At 38.0% G+C, this 19,969-nt stretch overlaps 1 pseudogene; it reads left to right on the top strand.

The window, feature by feature from the left end:
- The first annotated feature begins 9,112 nt into the window (after window positions 1-9,112).
- On the top strand, window positions 9,113-10,026 carry LOC138421041 (olfactory receptor 9G19-like; annotated as a pseudogene).
- Window positions 10,027-19,969: the final 9,943 nt, after the last annotated feature.

Genomic DNA, 19,969 nt, shown 5'->3' with positions numbered 1-19,969 from the left:
GAGGAAGGGCTCTCTTATCCCACCTGTAGTGGTGAAAGCCTCCAAGTCACAGGATAGGAATGACTCATAGGTTTTGCAGAGACTCTAACAGCACTTTGCCTGACCAAGTACTATTTCCTCCTTTTCTTTCCAGCATTCAGATGTGAATACTTGAGTACATCATCAAAAGGCATTTTTTTTAATTGATAAAAAGTTCTATATATTTAAGATGTACAATATGATGCTTTGATGTACACATACATTGGGAAATTATTACCACAATTAAACTAATTAACACATTCATTACTTCATATAGTTACCATTTTTTAAGAGTGATAAGAGCACTTAAGATTTATTCTCTTAGCGAATTTCAAGTATATGATATACTTGTTTACTACAGTGCTTTTTTAAAAATTTATTTTTAATTGGAGGATGATTGCTTTACAGTGTTGTTTGTTTCTACTATAAATGGACATGAAGCAGCCATAGGTATACCAAAGTTACCTTATTTTGCACCTCCCTCTCACTTCCCCACACCATTCCACCTCCCCACCCCATCACGCCTCCTCACCCCATCCCCCCCATCCCTTTACATTGTCACAGAGTCCCATACTGCTTTAGCTTATCACAGAGCACTGGGTTGAGCTCCTGATGTCATACAGCAAATTCCCACTGGCTATCTTTTTTACATATGGTAATGTATATGTTTCAATGCTCCTGTCTCAATTTGTCCCACCCTCTCCTTCCCCCACTGTGTCCACAAGTTTGTCCTCTGCATAGATGCAGAGGATCCTGGTGGGCTCCATTCCATGGAGTCACAAAAAAAAAAAGATGGACATGGCTGAACATCTGAGCACATATGGTGCACATCAGCACCATTTTTCTAGAACCCATATGTATGCGTTAATATACAATGTTTGTTTTTTCCTTTCTGACTTACTACACTCTGCATAACAGGCTCTAGGTTCATTCACCTCCCTAGAACTGACTCAAATCTGTTCCTTTTTGTGGCTGAATAATATTCCATTGTGTATATGTACCACAGCTTCTTTATCCATTCATCTGTTGATGAACATCTAGGTTGCTTCCATGTCCTAGCTAGTGTAAATAGCGCTGAAATGAACACTGGGCTACATGTGTACTTACACTATTATTCATTACACTCATCATGCTGTACATTGGATCCCCAAAGCTTCTGGATCTTTAAACTGAAAATCTGTACTCTTAGACCAAAGTCTTCCCTTTTGCAACACTCCACAGCCCCAAGCAACCACCATTTGAGTTCTACTGTCTGGATTTAACATATAAGTGAGTTTCTGCAGTATTTTTTTTTTTTTCTGTGACTGGATCTTTCACTTGGCAATATGCTCTCCAGGTTTATCCAGATAGCAAGCTTTCCCTCTCGCTATGGCTGAAGAATAATAAACTTGATCCACAATATTCTACAAATCACCTCTGCTCCCACACTCTTGGATCAGATTTGCACAAATAATCTATTTTTCCCTCCACATTTGAGTGTTGTCCAAGGAAGCTCTCTGGTTCTTTGCGTAAATTCACATTTATGTGCCCACATTTTTGTTTATCCTTGTGCTTCCTGAAATAGCTAGAATTAAAATAAGCACACAGCCTAAGCTTACCCATAGTCCTACACGTTCCAATTCTGGAGGAAATGAGGAAACAATGTGATATGTTTTAAAGCACTGGAGTAAAAATATGACACAAGATTCTAGATAATTATTAGAGTAGCTGTGAAGAGGAAGGATTCAGAACAGGAAGAATCATGAACCAGAAGTTTAGTGCCAGCACAGTAGTCTAAGCATGAAGCAGGCAGCAGCCAGATGGTAAGGGTGTTTTTGAGATAATGTATTGCAGTAGGTTTAACAAGAGATGTAGAAACTGAAAACGGAAAGAAAAAAAATATAAGATAAAATTCTGAGGAGAAATCAGACAAATCCTGCTGTTTTTCTGTAAATATTCTACTTAGATTTCGATATAGGATATTGTAAAAACCGGTAAACAACAGCCCCTCCCCTCCAGTTGGGGAAGTAGAAGTAAAAGCAGTTCCATTTATAAAGTTTTAATATATTATTATAAGCTGTTATGAAATTATGAAAGCAATCTCCAGCAAGATTTTGCTTTTGTTTTTCTTTTAATTTGGAATGTCTACAGACACTGTGCATGTGTGTGCCCAGTCATGTCTAACTCTGTTAGACAAAGACAAACAAAGAGTCCCCATGAACTGTAGCCTGCCAGGCTCCCCTGTCTATGGGATTCTCCATGCAAGAATACTGGAAAGGGTTGCCATACCCTCCTCCAGGGGATCTTTCCAACTCAGGGATCAAACATGTCGCTCTTACGCTGGCATGCAGCTCTTGAGACTCATGTAGTACTTTCTTTTTAAAATTAATTTATTTATTTAATATATTTAATTAAATAATGAATTAATAAATTTACTTTATTGTTATTATTTTTAATTATGTTTATTTATTTTAATTGGAGGTTAATTACTCTACAATATTGTATTAGTTTTCTCATACATCAACAAAAATCCACCACAGGTATACATGTGCTCCCCATCCTGAACCCCCTTCCTTCCTCCCTCCCTGTACCACCCCTCTGGGTCATCCCAGTACACCAGCCCCAAGCATCCAGTATCATGCACTTACCCTGGACTGGTGATTCATTTCATATATAATATTATACATGCTTCTCACTCTGTATAATAGGCTCCAGCTTCATCCACCTCATTAAAACTGATTCAAATGTATTCTTTTTAATGGATGAGTAATACTCCATTGTGTATATGTACCACAGCTTTCTTATCCATTCATCTGCTGAGGAACATCTAGGTTGCTTCCATGTCCTGGCTATTATAAACAGTGCTGCGATGAACATTGGGGTACACGTGTCTCTTTCAATTCTGGTTTCCTCAGTGTGTATGCCCAACAGTGGGATTGCTGGGTCATAAGGCAGTTCTATTTCCAGTTTTTTAAGGAATCTTCACACTGTTCTCCATAGTGGCTGAATATAGTAAAGTTTCAGGATATAAGATCAACACACAGAAATCCCTTGCATTCCTCTACACTAATTTATTTATTTATTCTAATTCCTTTAAAACATTGTAGTGGCTTTTTCCCATACATTGACATGAATCTGCATATTTGAGGCTTTGGGTCTCTGACTTGCTGAATTAAGGCTGTTTCAACCAAGGTAGGAAAAGCTTCAAGCTGTAACCGAAAGCAAAACTGCTGCTGCTGCTAAGTCACTTCAGCCGTGCCCGACTCTTCATGACCCCATGGACTGCAGACTACCAGGCTCCTCCATGCATGAGATTTTCCAGGTAGGAGTACTGGAGTGAGGTTCCATTGCCTTCTCCAAAATGCAAAACTACTGGAATACAATTGCTAATTAAATGAAGAAGCATTTCTAAGGTGACACTGACAGGGACAGGGAGTGGAAACAGAAAAGAACAAGCCTTTTACCCTCTTCTAGCTAGCTAACCTCCTTCACCCTGTGTTCAACTCCCTTAGTATAACTTTCAGGGAAACTTCCCAGATCTTGTTATGAAAATCTGCATAATCCCACCACTTCTCAGGTGTATCCCAGATTATGCCTTGTACTCTTCTTCTAAGTTCTGCTTGTATATTATCTCTTGTACTTGGAAGCAAAGAAAGATGTTGTATAGTTTCTATTATATTATTGTTATTGTTGTTCAGTAGCTTATTTATGTGCAACTCTTTGCTACCCCATGGACTGCAGCAGCCAGGCTTCCCTTTCCTTCACTAACTCCTAGAGTTGGCCCACACTCATGTCCATTGAGTGGGTGATGCCATCCAACCGTTACATCCTCCGTTATTATGGACTCCAAATAATTATTGAGTGATTGTTGTGTGCTATTCTTTTACCTAGTCCTTTCTGCCAAATTATTTTTTATCACAAATGCATGAATGAAAGCCACCAAGCTAAAGGGTTTTACAGATTAACTGGACCAATTATATTCATGATGAGAGATATCTTGCTATTTTATCCCAGAAAGATAACTGGCACTTTAATTGGTCTCTTGGTACCAGGACAGCACATGACATGTTCTTTGCTTTTAGCAGCAAATCTCAAAGGGATTCTCAGGCTTATATTTTCACCCAGTATTGTTACCTTTGGAAACAGGATTCCCATGGAGTGAATAGAAGGCATTTTTTATTCTAAGGTAATCTGAAAAAAATGGGGTTTTAGTTGAAATTCAAATGAGGAAACTATTTATAATTCACAAAGCAAGTACTTTGTTGAATTGAACAGACAAATAAGGTCAGTAAATCACCATATGGGCAAAAACAGAACACTTTTCAATATAATCAAATCATAATATAATTCCATTTCATGAAATACAGTAAGGTTTTCTTTCCTATAGTTATATTTAATGAAGAAAGCTGAAAGAAAGAAGTGAATTCCCTCAGTTGTGTTCAACTCTTTGCAAACCCATGGACTCTACCCTTCCAGGCTTCTTCATCCATGGGATTTTCCAGGCAAGAATATGGAGTGGGTTGTAATTTCCTTCTCCAGGGAATCTTCCCAACACAGGGATTAAACCCGGGTCTCCCAAACTGCAGGCAGACTGAAATGCCTTCAAATGACTTCTTTCATTCTTGTTCTCCTTTTCAGGGGAACAGATAATTAGATGTGTACTTGATGGATGTTTTCATTCTCATAAACCCTGAGTAGTTGCATGTAGCTCTGTGTGGCCCAATGTCTCCTTTTATCTTGTAGTAAGCTGATCCATCCTTAATGTCGGTTCACTTCAGTTCAGTCGCTCAGTCGTGTCTGACTCTGCAACCCCATGAACTACAGCATGCCAGGCCTCCCTGTCCATCACCAATTCCCATACCCATATCCATTGAGCCTACCCATACCCATATCCATTGAGTCAATGATGTCATCCAACCATCCCATCCTCTGTCATCCCCTTTTCCTCCTGCCCTCAATCTTTCCCAGCAACAGGGTCTTTTCAAATGAGTCAGCTCTTTGCATCAGGTGGCCAAAGTATTGTAGTTTCAAGTTCAAAATCAGTCCTTCCAATGAACACCCAGGCCTGATCTGCTTTAAGATGGACTGGTTGGATCTCCTTGCAGTCCAAGGGACTCTCAAGAGTCTTCTCCAGCACCACAGTTAAAAAGCATCTATTCTTAGGTACTCAGCTTTCTTTATAATTCACATCTGACATCCATACATAACTACTGGAAAAACCATAGCCTTGACTAGACAGACCTTTATTGACAAAGTAATGTCTCTCCTTTTAATATGCTGGCTAGGTTGATCATAACTTTCCTTCCAAGGAGTAACTGTCTTTTAATTTCATGGCTGCAATCTGCAGTGATTTTGGGTTAATGTTGGTAAGAGTGTAGAAATACTAATATTGGTCAATATTTTCATGACTTTGAAATGTTTCTTTTTCCATGTTGTGAAGTTCATAGGATAGAAGCTGTTTAAGAGAAAGAGCAAAATTTCATATGTCTATCAATGTAGCTCTTTGTATATCTGTATCTTTGTGTATATTTATATCTATTTGCATATATAATATATCATCTATACTTATAGTTCTATATATATTTCACTTTTCTTTTCAATATCTAATGTTTATATATAAAATATAGATATAGATGAATATATTTAGACATTTCTTTGATATCATATTGTACTATTATAATTATAACTCAAGAAGTACCTGATAAAGCATCAAACTGAATGACACAGATGGCAAACACACTAACCCTGGGGAGGACTAGGAGATCACAAAGACTTCAGCTTCTTTTGGATAACCACCCCAGAACTATCTACCTCTTAAATGGATCTCCTGATAATGATAGATGTGTGAGAGATGAGGAGAGAGATTCTGTGGGAAGAAAGTTTCTGAGTGTCCCTTCTAACAAGGCATGCAATCAGTTTTAAGTCTAAGAATGAATGTCAAGTAAGGGTATCTCAAAAAATCTATCTTTTGTGTGTCTTTGCATATAAGACTACTATGTAATATATTGGAGAAGGCAGCGGCACCCCACTCCAGGACTCTTGCCTGGAAAATCCCATGGACGGAGGAGCCTGGTAGGCTACAGTCCATGGAGTTGCTGAGGGTCAGACACGACTGAGTGACTTCACTTTCACTTTTCACTTTCATGCATTGGAGAAGGAAATGGCAAACCACTCCAGTGTTGTTGCCTGGAGAATCCCAGGGATGGGGGAGCCTGGTGGGCTGCCATCTATGGATTCGCACAGAGTCAGATGCAACTGATGTGACTCAGCAGCAGCAGCAGCAGCATGTAATGTATTATGAGAACTTCCCTGGTAGGTCAGTGGTAAAAAAATCTACTTGCAATGCAGGAGATAAAGGTTTGATTCCTGGGTTGAGAAGATCCCCTGGAGCGGGGCATGGCGACCCGCACTAGTATTCTTGCCTGGAGAATTCCATGGACAGAGGAGCCTGGCAGGCTATAGTCCTTGGGGGTCACAAAGAGTTGGACATGACTAAGTGACTAACACTTTCACTAAAGTCTCACTGAATTGAGGAAGGTAGCTGAGAAAATTAAGTTTTAGAGGTTATTGTTTTATTTAAAATGGCAATAACCAACTCAGATCAGAATCTAGATTTCTTGATTCTTGATCTTAAGCAGCTTCCAGGAATATGCTTTGTTAAAAAGGGTCGTAGCTCCTGACACTCCTGAAATTCTAAGAGAATCTTCATTTGATTAATCTGAATAAATTCTACTTTGATAATAAATGCAGCATTAACTTTTCTTAAATTAAAAGTGATTGATTCCATTTATTAAAAAGATACAGTTCCAACAGAGCAATTATTTATACTTTTTTTTAGCTTAAGTCCATCACAAAAAGCTTCCCAGGTGGTACAGTGGTAAAGAATCTGCCTGCCAATGCAGGAGATGTAAGAGATGCAGGTTCCATCCCTGGGTCAGGAAGATCCCCTGGAGAAGGAGATGGCAACCCATTCCAGTATTCTTTCCTGGGGAATTCCATGGATAGAGAAGCCTGGCAGACTATAATACATGGGGTCACAAACAGTTGAATGCAACTGAGTACACACAGGCCTGCACACACACACACGCATTCATTACCTAAAAATATATATTTTATTTTTTTTCTCAGGGCATAAGAGGTTTTGAAAGCCTTGGATCTAATAGCAGAAATATATCTATGCCTGTTCAGATCCCTGAAAATCCTAATTTAGCCCTTTTTTGATAGTGCTATGTGGTGTTACTGTTCTTGTGAGTTGTACCATAGACAAGCTGGGATGGTTCTTCTCCCATTGCTGGCGACAGAAATGCTTCTACTTTTGAAGGAAAGAAGACTATTAGAGGTTGATTTTCATAGCTTCATGTATTAAATTATCATAAACTTGATGGCATAAAGCAGAAATAATTTATTCTCTCATAACTCTGGATCTCAGAACTCAATGACAATGGGTTAAAGTCAGGGTCATGATGAAACAGGCTCTAGTGGAATATCTCTGTCTTGTCTCTTAGGCTTTCTGAGGTTGCTGGCATTCCCTGTAGTCATATCACTCTGAACTCTGCTTCTCTGGTCACACTCTTCCTTCTCTGGTGTCTGTAGTCAAAACTCTCCTTTCTATAAGGATATTTGTGGTTGGATTTAGGGCCCACCCTGATAACCTTCTTATTTCAAAATTCTTAATTTTTAACTTAATGATCCTTTCCCCGTAAAGTACATCCCCATGTGCCAGGAATTACTAAAACACTAATTTGAAAAGATAGGTGCATCCCAATGTTCCCAGTAGCATTATTTAGAAAAGACAAGATATGGAAGCAATTCAAGTGCGCATCAACAGATGAGTGGGTAAAGATGCAATATATGTATGTACACAACAGAATGTTGCTAGCTACAAAAATTAATGAAATTCTGCTATTTACAAAGATGTATATTAATCTACAAAATACTAAGTGAAGATAAAGACAAATGCTGTATGACATCACATATGTAGAATTTAAAAAGTAAAACAAATGAATATATATTGAAAACAGAAATAGACTTAGAGCTACAAGAAACAAACTAGTGGTACCAATGGGAAAGGAAGGTAAAGGGACAAATTATGGATATGGGATTAAGAGATACAAATTACTATGTATAAAATAGATAAAGCAACAAAGATACAACCTATACCACAGAGAATCATAGCAAGTATCATGCAATAACTTTCAGTAGAGTATAACCTGTAAAAATGCTCAATCATTATGCTGTACACCTGAAATTAATATAATAATGTAAATCAACTAAACTTTAACTTAAAGAAAAAAAAATCTTGAACATCTTAATGGGCCATATTCTGCCTACCACATTCCTCCAAATGACTCAGTTTGATAAATTTAGTTTTTTGTTTTTAATTCTTATTTCTATAGGAAATTAATACACATTTTGAACACAATTATCCATTGATTAATATTTTCACTTCCTTTCAGCATACATTTGTATGTCATACATACATAGATATGGTCTCAAATTCCTATTATTTAAGTAAACCTATTGTGTTATTTAAGTTATACATTTTATTTTTTACTTTATTTTTAGCTGTGTTCTTGGTTTTGTGATAAAAAGTTAAATAAAATATGAGTATTGCCTTCAAAGAAATTGGCATAAGTTCACTTCCAAAGTTATTCCAAAGTGTGGCTAGACTAATAAAAGTATGCTTCTTCAGGTAATTCACTAGTAAAGACAAAAGATTTAAGAACTCAAAAACAAACTCCTTTTCTTCATGTCTTCTTACATGCTCTCCAAACACTCTAGCTGCAAACAGAAAAGAAGATGAACAAATCACCATTTCTCAAAAGGAGGGTGACTAGGTAAAAATGTATGGTGACAAACTATATTATGTTCATAATCTGATCTTTCACGGCAGCGTAGAGAAATTTCATAGTTTTCTAACAGGAATAATTTCCAATTCATTGTAAATATCTTTTTTTTAAAACATGGTATATGAATCAGTTGAGTATTTAAACAATCTAAAATGACATATAATGGGAAGCTGATAACACCAATACCTTAAATCATGACATATTGATCAATTTTTTACAGAAAACAATGTAAAAAACTCAAACTCAATGGATGAAAAAAAAAATATTCCACGGTGAAGGAAGTCATATCTTTAGGATTTATGATGGACCCATTGTTACAGAGAGATCTCTATTATATCTTCCTCATCGTCTATATTAGCAGCCTTTTAGGGAACATCACCCTGATTTCTCTGATCTGTGCTGATTCTTGGCTCCACGCACCCATGTATTTTTTCACTGGGAATCTTTTCATTCCTGGATCTCTGGTATGTTTCCGTCTATGTCCCCAAAATCCTGATGACCTGCATCTCTGATGACAAGAGCATCTCTTTTACTGGCTGCTTAGCTCAGTTCTTCTTCTCTGCTTGACTGGCCTACACTGAGTGCTACCTGTTGGCTGCCATGGCTTATGACTATGTGGCAATCTCTAACCCACTGCTTTACTCCCAAGCCATGTCCCCAAGGTTATGTGTCAGTCTCGTTGCAGCTTCCTACTTTAGTGGCTTCGTGAACTCAACCATCGTCACCAGTGAAACATTTACCTTGAGCTTCTGAGGGAACAATGTCATTGATGATTTCTTCTGTGACCTGTCCCCCTTGTCAAGTTGGCCTGTGATGTGAAGGAAAGCTACCAGGCTGTGCTGTATTTCATACTTGCCCCCAACATCATCACTCCCACCGTGCTTATCCTTGCCTTCTGTCTTTTCATCATTGCTGCCATCTTGAAGTTCCACTCCACCCAAGGCTTCTCAAAGGCCTTCTCCACCTGTGATTCTCACCTGACAGCTGTCACCTTGTGCTGTGGGTCAGTTCTCTTCATATACTCTCAGCAAAGTATGAGCTATGCCCCAGAGAGGGATAAATTGGTGTCCATGTTATACACAGTGGTGATTCCCTGGTTGAATCCCTTGATCTTAGCTTAAGAAATAAAGATGTTAAAGAAGCCTTGAGGAAAATGTTAGATAGAGCAAATTTTCTTTAGCAAAGGCTTTGGTAAACAGGGTATTCTTTTTTGTTTGTTTGTGTTTGATTGGTTTGCTTTTTGAAGGTTAGTTTTTATGTTATTGATAACAGTCTATAAATCTCAGAAATAAATAAATTAAGCAAAAGAGAAAATCACTGAATAATGTAGAAATGCCAGACTGTATTTGTCTTTTTAAATTGGCATTGATGTTCTTGGAAGGAAAGTTATGACCAACCTAGACAGCATATTAAAAAGCAGAGACATGACTTTGTCAACAAAGGTCTGCCTAGTCAAGGCTATTGTTTTTCCAGTAGTCATGTATGGATGCGAGAGTTGGACTATAAAGACAGCTGAGTTCTGAAGAACTGATGATTTTGAACTGTGGTGCTGGAGAAGACTCTTTAGAGTTCCTTAAACTGCAAGGAGATCCAACCAGTCTATCCTAAAGGAGATCAGTCCTGGGTGTTCATTGGAAGGACTGATGTTGAAGCTGAAACTCCAATACTTTCGCCACCTGATGCAAAGAGCTGACTCATTTGAAAAGATCCTGATGCTGGGAAAGATTGAGGGCAGGAGGAGAAGGGGATGACAGAGGATGAAATGGTTGGATGACATCACCAACTCAATGGACATGGGTTTGGGTGGACTCTGGGAGTTAATGATGGACAGGGAGGCCTGGCATGCTGCAGTTTATGGGATTGCAAAGAGTCGGACACGACTGAGTGACTGAATTGAACTGATGGTTGTTCTTGAATACTTTGTTTTTGTATTTTTAATAGTTTCTTTTTAATTATAAATTTATTTTATTTTTTAATTATTATTTTTTAAAGTTTATTTTACAATAAAGTATGATTTTGCCATGCGTAAACATGAATTCGCCATGGGTGTACACGTGTTCCCTACCCTGAACCCCCCTCCCTCCTCCCTCCCCATTCAATCTCTCTGGGTCATCCCAGTGTGCCAGCCCCAAGCATCCAGTATCATGCATCAAGCCTAGACTGGCGTTTCGTTTCTTATATGATATTATACATGTTTCAATGCCATTCTCCCAAGTCATCCCACCTTCTCCCTCTCCCACAGAGTCCATAAGACTGTTCTATACATCTGTGCCTCTTTTGCTATCTCACATACAGGGTTATCATATATATGCATTAGTATACTGTATTGGTGTTTTTCTTTCTGGCTTACTTCACTCTGCATAATAGGCTCCAGTCTCATCCACCTCAATAGAACTGATTCAAGTGTATTCTTTTTAATGGCTGAGTAATACTCCATTGTGTATATGTACCACAGCTTTCTTATACACTCATCTGCTATGGACATCTAGCCTGCTTCCATGTCCTGGCTATTATAAACAGTGCTGTGTGATGAACACTGGGGTACACGTGTCTCTTTCAGTTCCTATTTCCTCCGTGTGTATGCCCAGCAGTGGAATTGCTGGGTCATAAGGCAGTTCTATTTTCAGTTTTTTAAGGAATCTTCACACTGTTCTCCATAGTGGCTGTACTAGTTTGCATTCCCACCAACAGTGCAAGAAGGTTCCCTTTTCTCCACACCCTCTCCAGCATTTATTGCTTGTAGACTTTAGGGTCACATAAATTCTGACTGGCGTGAAATGGTATCTCATTGTGGTTTTGATTTGCACTTCCCTGATAATGAGTGATGTTGAGCATGTTTTCATGTGTTTGTTAGCCATTTGTATGTCTTCTTTGGAGAAATGTCTATTTAGTTTTTTGGCCCATTTATAGATTGGGTCGTATATTTTTCTGGAATTGAGCTGCAGGATTTGCCTGTATATTTTTGAGATTAGTTGTTTGTCAGTTGCTTCATTTGCTATTATTTTCTCCCATTCTGAAGGCTGTCTTTTCACCTTGCTTATAGTTTCCTTTGTTGTGCAGAAGCTTTTAATTTTAATTAGATCCCATTTGTTTATTTTTGCTTTTATTTTCAGTATTCTGGGAGGTGGGTCATAGAGGATCCTTCTTTAATTTATGTCGGAGAGTGTTTTGCTTATGTTCTCCTCTAGGAGTTTTATAGTTTTTGGTCTTACATTTAGATCTTTAATCCATTTTGAGTTTATTTTTATGTATGGTGTTAGAAAGTGATCTAGTTTCATTCTTTTACAAGTGGTTGACCAGTTTTCACAGCACCACTAAATACCTATGTATAAAAAAATTATGAAACACTGGTGAAAGAAATCAAAGAGGATACTAATAGATGGAGAAATATACCATGTTCATGGATTGGAAGAATCAATATAATGAAAATGAATATACTACCCAAAGCAATCTACAGATTCAGTGCAATACTTATCAAGCTACCAGCGGTATTTTTCATAGAGCTGGAATAAATAATTTCACAATTTGTATGGAAATACAAAAAACCTCGAATAGCTAAAGCAATCTTGAGAAAGAAGAATGGAACTGGAGGAATCAACCTGCCTGACTTCAGGCTCTACTACAAAGCCACAGTCATCAAGACAGTATGGTACTGGCACAAATACACAAAGATATAAATATAGATCAATGGAACAAAATAGAAAGCCCATAAATAAATCCACACACCTATGTACACCTTATCTTCAACAAAGGAGTCAAGAATATACAGTGGGTTAAAGACAATCTCTTTAACAAATTTATTTATTTTAATTGGAGGCTAATTATTTTTTAAAATAGATCAGTCTGGAATAATTGGAAAAAGTACTAAGCATTCTAGCTCAGAACAGAGTTTATAGTATTACTGGAATCCTAAGAATTTTTTTTTTTTCATTATAATTGACAGCTTTTTAATTATTGGAAGTATAATATTATAATCACTAATATAGAAGAATAATATTTTTATGCAATCACTGTCATGATTAGATAGATGAAATCTGGTTTCAATCAGAGAAATCATAGGTAAGGAAAAAAAAGAATGCAAACACAGATCTTTTTATTGCAGAGGTACTTATTCATTTGTTATGAGTTAGTGCTAGTTGGTAGTTCCTAAGTACAATATCTACTGTAAAATGTCATTCAAAATAAATTTATGTTTCTTTTCTGATTTTCGTATTTTTGCTTACTGTGACACAAAAATTTCCTTGACAGCATATATAGGAAAGAAGGACTATATTTAGAGTCATGGCAAGCTTCCAACAAAATAATATTTTTCCAAACAAATAAAAGAGTGAAGGGCCAAGGAAGAGCTTCTGTATGAAACAGACAGAAATGCAGAAGGAGATAGAAATATATAATTATAGAGGTAAAAATATTTCAAAAGCTTTACATCTAAGGGAGGATTTAGAATTTGTTAAGGCTGCCATATCAAAATACCAGAGACTGAATGTCACAAACAATTGAAATGTATTTCTTACAGCTCTGCAGGCTGAAAGGGCAAGATCAATGAGTCAGTATGGTTGGTTTGTTCTGATGTCTTTTGCCTTTGCTGGCACGTGTTAACTTACTTACTTTCTCCTCACACGATCTTGTGTGTGTGTGTGTGTGTGTGTGTGTGTGTGTGTGTGTGTGCAAAAGCATCCCTAGTATCTCTTTTCCTGTTTCCACTTTTTTTTTTAATTTTTATAAACATATCAGTCAGATTGCATTAAGGTTCATTCTAGCCATCTTATTTTAAGTGAATTTCCTTCATAAAAGCTCTATCTCCAAATAGAGTCACATTCGAAATTATTGGAGGTTACATCTTTAATATATGAATTTTAGAGGGTTGTGATTCAAGCCATGGCACCAAGAATGGATAATGTTTCCTGATAAATGAGACAAGGAAGTGTATCCTGGACAGATAGTGAAAAACTGGAGAGGGAAAAAGCACTATGAATCACCAAACAATATGGACTAGAAAAGTCCAATTAGTACAATTTGGAGTTTTGATTATCACACACATGCTGCGTGTGCTAAGTCACTTCAGTCATATCCAATTCTGCAGCCCTATGGACAGTAGCCTGCCAGGCTCCTCTGTCCATGCAATGCTCCAGGCAAGAATACTGTGGGTTGCCATGCCCCTCTCCAGGGAATCTTCCCAACCCAGAGACTGAAACCACATCTCTTAAGTCTCCTGCATTGGCAGGTGGGTTCTTTACCACTAGTGCCACCTGGGGAGCCTACACACAGAATTGCACACAGGTTTGATTGCATTTGACATACTCATTTTGAGAGTGGGCTTTTAATGAAATACTCCTCATCTCATCATATTCTAATTAATATGTTATCCCCAGCTCCAAATGAGCTCTAATTGTGTCTTTGCAGAAGGAGGCACATATTTCTGGGCTTCTCTGTAGAAGAGATCCCAAAGGACTATTGAGGAAACACTTATATTATATCTAACAAAGCTCCCTAAAACATCAGAGGGGAGGGCAAAGGATGTCACTTCCAGGAGTGTCCTTCCTAATCAAGGGTAAGCAACTAGGGTCAGGGTCAGCTCAGTGGTCTGGCTTTTCTATGACCTCAGATAGAGTCTGGTCTGGCTCTCAAAGGCTCATTCTTATGCCACACACACACACACACACACACACACACACACACACACACACACAGAGTCTTCTAACTTGAATTGCATTCATGTTATATGTAACCCTCATTTAGAGTTCTAATTCAGTCTGGTAGCAATGCTGGGTCATCATATATTCATGTACACAGTAGAGAAAATAAGAGGGCAACAAAAGACATGTTTTTTTTGACTCTAGTGGTTCTAATAATGCTGTTCTGTTCAAACGGCTAGTGTGTGATATTTTCCTTCTTAGTCTTCATTGTCTGGTGTTATAAGAATGCATTCTTCCTTCGAATTTTAAGTGCTTCAGTGAAGGGAGAAAGGGACAGAGCTGTTTCAGGGATCACACGACTTGAGAAGTCCTTCTATATGGGAGGCTCAACAGGACTGGCTCTGACGTTTTCTTTGTTGCTTATTTTATTCTCTTGTTAGTTCCAATTTATCTCAAATTCAGAAAATATTTTAGCTCATTTTGGTGGTTATGAATCTTCTCTTTAGTTACTCTTTCTTTCCATTAGTGACATAATATACTGACTACTGGAGGGAAAATGTGCCCTGGGGAGTTTGAGCAAGGTTAGAAAGTAGACATCTTCAAATTAAAAAGGTAACTACTCATTAATTAATTTTAGAACTATTTATTAAGTGCCAGTTAGATGCCAAGAACTGTTCTATACTTTGGAACACAGCAGTAAACAAAATGGAAAAGTCTTTCTGATCAGTGTTGTTACATTCTCGTGAAGAAAGACAGACAATAAACTTAAGCAAAAGAGGAGGATTGCAGTTGTTGTCCAGTCACTAGTTGACTCTGACTGTAAGCGACCCCATGGATTGCAGCACTCCAGACTTCCATGTCCTCCACTATCTTTGATAGTTTCCTCAAATCCATGTCCATTGAGTCAATGATGCTATCTAGCCCTTTCAACCTCTGCTGTCCCCTTCTCCTTTTGGCTTTCAATCTTTCCCAGCCTCAGAATCTATGTCTGGGGAAAAAGAGTAGGATCTGAGCAGAATAAGAAGGATGGGGGTTTTTGGTGGGAATGCGATATAAAATTTAAAACAGATTGATGAGGATGGGCAGAAATGCAAGAAAATGTTATTTGATAGAAACTTAAAGAAGATGAGAGTGTGAGTCTTGCAGATATCTGGAGAGTAGTGTTCACAGTGGGGAACAGATAGATTCAATATATCTGATGCTGAGCCAGGGCTGTTATTCTTAAGAAACATTGAGAAAGTCTATGAGGTTGAAACAGAAATAAAGGAGGAGGAGTGAGTCTTAGAAGATAAGGATCTGTAGGTAATGGGAGGGCCTGCTTGTGAAGGATATTAGGGACACTACACAGACTTTAACTTAAAATAAATTTGTAGGTTTCTTTTCTTTTTCTTTTTTTTAAGAACAAGAGTTACATGAATTCCTTTCTTATTTTTGTAAATAACAATACAAACTGATACATTGAAAATAAACTATAGGGGAACAAATGTGTAGACCAATTTGAAGGATTTTGCAATATTTTTGGCAAAAATGTTAGTAGTTTGACCAAGATGCTACCAGTGGAGGTGATGAGAAAGGCTCAGATTCAGGGCATGTTTTGAAGGCAGGGACGTGAGAATTCTTTGGAAGTTTGAAGAAGAGGCAGGAGAGAAGGAGGGTAGGGTGATTCTAAATGTGTGGCTTGAGTAGCATTTACTAATAATAAGAGAAATGAGCAGATCACTCTGTTTGGGGGAATGAGGGCTAGGGATTCAGCTGTGAACATATGAAGCTCAAAGTATTTATCACTCATCTCATAATTATAGAATACTAACATTGCAAAGAAACTTAGGCTTCTTTTAGGGGTTGAGTTTTTAACCTAAGAATCATAACTACTGAATCGATAAATAGATATCTAGGGATTTGTCATCTCTCAAAACTTTTGACTGTTTCAGTTTAATTCAGTCTCTCATTGTGTCTGACTCTTTGAGACTCGATGGATTGCAGCATGCTAGGTTTCCTTGTCCATCACCAACTCCTGAAGCTTGCTCAAACTCATGTCCATAAAGCTGGTGATGCCATCAACCATCTCATCCTCTGTCTTCCCCTTTTCTTCCCATCTTCAATCTAGCCCAGCATCAAGATCTTTTCAAATGAGCCAGTTTTTCACATAAAGTAGCCAAAGTATTGGAGTTTCAGTTTCAACATCAGTCCTTTCAATGAATATTCAAGACTGATTTCCTTTAGGATGGACTGGTTGGATCTCCTTGCAGTCTAAGGGACTCTCACTAGTCTTCGCCAACACCATAGTTCAAAGGCAAACATTCTTCAGTGCTCAGCTTTCTTTGTAGTCCAATTCTCACATCTATATATGACTACTGAAAAAAAAAAAAAAAACATAGCTTTGACTCTATGGACTTTTTTTTTTTTTTTTGGTAAAGTAATGTCTCTGCTTTTCAGCATGCTGTCCAGATTGGTCATAGCTTTTCTTCAAAGGATCAAGTGTCGTTTAATTTCATGGCTTCAGTCACTATCTGCAGTAAATTTGGAGCCCTCAAAAATAGTCTCTCACTGATTCCATTGTTTCCCCATCTATTTGCCATGAAGGGATGGGAACAGATGCCATTATTTCAATTTTCTGAATGTTGAGTTCTAAGCCAACTTTCTAACTCTCCTCTTTCACTTTCATTAAGAGGCTCTTTAGTTCTTCTTCCCTTTCTGTCATAACGGTGGTGTCATCTGTATATCTGAGGTTACTGATATTTCTCCCAGCAATATTGATTGCAGCTTGTTCTTCATCCATCTCAGCATTTCACATGATATACTCTGCATATTAGTTAAATAAGTAGGGCAACAATATACAGCCTTGAAATACTCCTTTCCCAGTTTGAAACCAGTCTTTTTTTTTTTTTTTTTTTTTTAGATTTCACTTCTAGCTGTTACTTTCTTGACCTGCATACAGATTTCTGAGGAGGCAGGTGAGTTGGTCTGATATTTCCATCTCTTTAAGAATTTTTCACAGTTCATTGTGATCCACACAATCAAAGGATTTGGCATTTTGATCTCTGGTTCCTCTTCCTTTTCTAAATCCAGCTTGAACATCTGGAAGTTCACAGTTCACGTATTGCTGAAGCCTGGCTTGGAGAATTTTGAGCATTACTTTCATAGAATTGTGAGATGAGTGCAATTGTGCAGTAGTTTGAACTTTCTTTGATATTGCCTTTCTGAGGGATTGGAATGAAAACTGACCTTTTCCAGTCCTGTAGCCACTGCTGAGTTTTCCAAATTGCTGGCATATTGAGTGCAACACTTTCACAGCATCATCTTTCAGGATTCGAAATCGCTCAACTAAAATTTCATCACCTCTACTAGCGTCCTAAGGCCCACTTGACTTCACATTCCAGGATGTCTGGCTCTAGGTGAGTTATCACACCACTGTGATTATTTGGATAATGAAGATCTTTTTTTGTACAGTTCTGTGTATTCTTGCCACCTCTTCTTAATATCTTCTGCTTCTGTTAGGTCCATACCATTTCTGTCCTTTATGTGGTCATCATTGCATGAAATATCCCCTTGGTATCTCTGATTGTCTTGAAGAGATCTCTAGCTTTTCCCATTCTATTGTTTTCCTCTATTTCTTTGCACTGGTCACTGAGAAAGGCTTTCTTATCTCTCCTTGCTATTCTTTGGAACTCTACATTCATATGGGAATATATTTCCTTTACTCTTTTGCCTTTTGCATCTCTTCTTTTCTCCACTATTTGTAAGGCCTCTTCAGACCACCATTTTGTCTTTTTGCATTTCTTTTTCTTGCAGATGGTCTTGATCACTGCCTCCTATACAATGTCACAAACCTCTGTCCGTAGTTGTTCAGGTACTCTATCAGATCTAATCCCTTGAATTTCTTTGTCACTTCTACTGTATACAGTGGAAGTGAGAAATAGATTTAAGGGCTTAGATCTGATAGATAGAGTGTCTGATGAAGAATGGAATGAAATTCGTGACATTGTGCAGGAGACAGGGATCAAGACCATACCCATGGAAAAGAAGTGCAAAAAAGCAAAATGGCTGTCTGGGGATGTCTTACAAATAATTGAGAAAAGAAGAGAAGCAAAAGACTAGAGATCTCTTCAAGAAAATTAGAGATACCAAGGGAACATTTCATGCAAAGATGGGCTCGATGAAGGACAGAAATGGTATAGACCTACAAGAAGCTAAGATATTAAGAAGAGATGGCAAGAATACACAGAAGAACTGTACAAAAAAGATCTTCATGACCCAGATAGGCATGATGATGTGATCACTAATCTAGAACCAGACATCTTTGAATGTGGACTAAAGTGGGTCTTAGAAAGCATCACTACAAACAAAGCTAGTGGAGGTGATGGGATTTCAATCGAGCTGTTTCAAATCCTAAAAGATGATGCTGTGACAGTTCTGCACTCAATATGCCAGCAAATTGGGAAAACTCAGCAGTGGCCACAGGACTGGAAAAGGTCAGTTTTCATTCCAATTCCAAAGAAAGGCAATGCCAAAGAATGATCAAACTACCACTCAATTGCACTCATCTCACATGCTAGTAAAGTATTGCTCAAAATTCTGCAAGCCAGGCTTCAGCAATACGTGAACCGTGAACTCCCTGATGATCAAGCTGGTTTTAGAAAAGGCAGAGGAACCAGAGATCAAATTGCCAACATCCAATGAATCATGGAAAAAGCAAGAGAGCTCCAGAAAAAACATCTATTTATGCTTTATTGACTATGCCAAAGCCTTTGACTCTGTGGATCACAATAAACTGAGGAAAATTCTGAATGAGATGGGAATACCAGACCACTTGACCTGCCTCTTGAGAAATCTGTATGCAGGTCAGGAAGCAACAGATAGAACTGAACATGGAACAACACACTGGTTCCAAATAGGAAAAGGAGTACTTCAAGGCTGTATATTGTCACCCTCCTTATTTAACTTCTATGCAGAGTACATCATGAGAAACGCTGGACTGGAAGAAACACAAGCTGGAATCAAGATTGATGGGAGAAATATCAATCACCTCAGATAGGCAGATGACACCACCCTTATGGCAGAAAGTGAAGAGGAGCTAAAATTCCTCTTGATGAAAGTGAAAGAGGAAAACAAAGAAGTTGGCTTAGAACTCAACATTCAGAAAACGAAGATCATGGCATCCTGTCCCTTCACTTCATGGGAAATAGATGGGGAAACAGTGGAAACAGTGTCAGACTTTATTTTTTTTGAGCTCCAGAATCACTGAAGATGGTGACTGCAGCCATGAAATTTTAAGACGCTTACTCCTTAGAAGAGAAGTTATGACCAACCTAGATAGCATATTCAAAAGCAGAGACATTGCCCACTAAGATCGGTCTAGTCAAGGCTATGTTTTTTCTTGTGGTCATGTATGGATGTGAGAGTTGGACTGTGAAGAAGGCTGAGCACCGAAGAATTGCTGTTTTTGAACTGTGGTGTTGGAGAAGACTCTTGAGAGTCCCTTGGAAC

Source organism: Ovis canadensis, chromosome 15, assembly GCF_042477335.2.
Source record: "Ovis canadensis isolate MfBH-ARS-UI-01 breed Bighorn chromosome 15, ARS-UI_OviCan_v2, whole genome shotgun sequence".
NCBI classification, from domain to species: domain Eukaryota; kingdom Metazoa; phylum Chordata; class Mammalia; order Artiodactyla; family Bovidae; genus Ovis; species Ovis canadensis.
Note: the sequence above shows the minus strand (reverse complement) of the source record. Positions and strands in the feature narration are given on the sequence as shown.